The sequence below is a fragment of the Gekko japonicus genome, unplaced genomic scaffold (genome assembly GCF_001447785.1).
Source record: "Gekko japonicus isolate JY-2015 unplaced genomic scaffold, Gekko_japonicus_V1.1 scaffold3959, whole genome shotgun sequence".
Lineage (NCBI taxonomy): Eukaryota > Metazoa > Chordata > Lepidosauria > Squamata > Gekkonidae > Gekko > Gekko japonicus.
In genome coordinates, this window is record NW_015173257.1 from 75,588 (window position 1) to 77,664 (window position 2,077).

The following is a 2,077-nucleotide window of genomic DNA, read 5'->3' on the forward strand; positions in this document are numbered from 1 at the left end:
TGGCCGTGATAGCCTTCGACAACACATTTATTTTTTATTTATTTTATTTAAAGCCCTCCCTCCCCGCAAGCAGGCTCAGGGCTGGTCACAAGTCACATAAAACACCATGATTAATAGACAATAGATCAGGTTCCGACTATATGACAAGTTTAGGCAGTTAAAATTTAGTACCAAAAAACCAGGGTGAAAAGTTGCCTCGGTAGTGACACTCGGATAGAGCCTCCCGAGCCATGTTGTTGGATATCAAGCCACTAAAACCACAAGACTGTCACCAAAGGAGGCCAGGAATAGAGATTTGGATATCTGTGGCCTCAACTGAAATGAGTCAGTCTCTGGATGATTAATAACAGGTACTGCTGAAAGGGACTGCTCGGGCAAGAGCTCCTCTTCTTCTCAGGCTGAATTTTACTTCAAATGCTAATTTGATTTCAAATGTTAATTTAGCCCTTCTAGGCTTGGATTGAACAGGACTCTAGCTGAATCGCCTCAGCAGTTACAGGAGGTATGTGACTGCTTGGTTTCTTGTAGGGCAAAAAAACCCCACCCTTTAATGACTGTGAGAATTAGCTTAAAATTTTAGATTTTGTTTAAAATTGAACCCCCTGTTTTTTTTAAAGCCCTAGCTGTATTTAAACCCTAGCTGCACTTTGTTTTGTTATTTGTTTTCCTTTTTCTGTCACAAAAACCTGCCTATGGTTTAGCCTTATCTCTGAACTCACTATCCCTAGTCTCTGGTATTAGTACTTTAATCTACAGGTGCAATAAAGTTTCAAAGTGATGTTAGAATTTAAATTGGCCCTGTGCTCTCAGTTTTAATCCTTGTCCTTTGTTTGACCCTCTGTTTAACCCTTCCCATACTCCAATAAAACCAGGCAAGAACCTCTGAGCCTGCTTAGAACTAAAATTAACTACACCTGAGTCAGGCAGGCTTCCCAAGTACTTATCGTGATTTGGCGGGGGACAAAGACATCTTCGCAGGATCATTCCTGCAGGGATAACAGACATGCTGCACCATGCTGTCGCCAGGAGGTGACGCCGGGTGACACTCTGGCAATGGGGCCAGAAACTCAATGGTACCATCGAGTTTTCAGCCCCATTGCCAGAGCGTCGCCCAGTGTCATTTCCTGGTGGCGGCATGGTACGTTACAAGGAGAAATGTTCCGGCCGGGGAGCATGTGTCCGCTGCCGGATTGAGGTAAATACTTGACAACCCTAACCTGAGTAGTTTGAGCAGCTACAACCAAACTAAAATTAGAACTAGACCAGAACAGGGCTAAAAATTATCTACACCTGAGTGGTTTGCACAGCTACAACACTGAGAAGTTACAAAATGTTGGTACCTAAAGGTATCATTAACTATTTGTCCTCATTACTGTTTTAACCCTTTTCACTTAGCCTATCTTGATATAATTTTATATTAAAACTATGTAAAACATGCCACTTACCCTTTCCTCGCATGTCTGCTAAACTTGGCTGTTTAGTCCCCTGTTCCAGACACTTCATCACTGGAGTGAGGCATGCTACCTTGCAGAGATTACGGAGAATCAGTTGGATGGATGGATGGATAGATGGATAGATGGATGGTGTAACGATTCCTTGTTTATGGGTGTGTGTCTCTTTAAAAGTTTGGTTGCATGTGATAGTCTAGAGTGCTTGAAGAGGCAAGTGTGGTGTGATTGGTGAGTGACAGAGAGGGGGAGGGGTTTTGGAAGTGATGCTGTGTGGATGAATATGTATGTCTATCAGGAGTGACAGTTTGAGGTTTTGACAGCTGTAGGGTGACAGTTGATGAGGACAGTTAAAAACAGTTAGAGTTCTGAAGTTGGAGAGAGAAGCTGTCTTGTGGATGATATAGAAATTAGTTCTGCGTATGAAGAAGAGTTGAATGTATATGAAAGAAGAAAGTAAAGTTAAAGAGAAAAATAAAAAGTCTGAGTGACAGGATAAAAAGAAACAGTAAACATATATGGCCTAAGGAAAAAAGTGTTACAAAGTTACATGCCAAAATCCCTGACAGTGAGAGAGAAAAGAGTGTGAAAAACCAGTTGGAATTGTTCAGTATTTACCCATTCCTAGA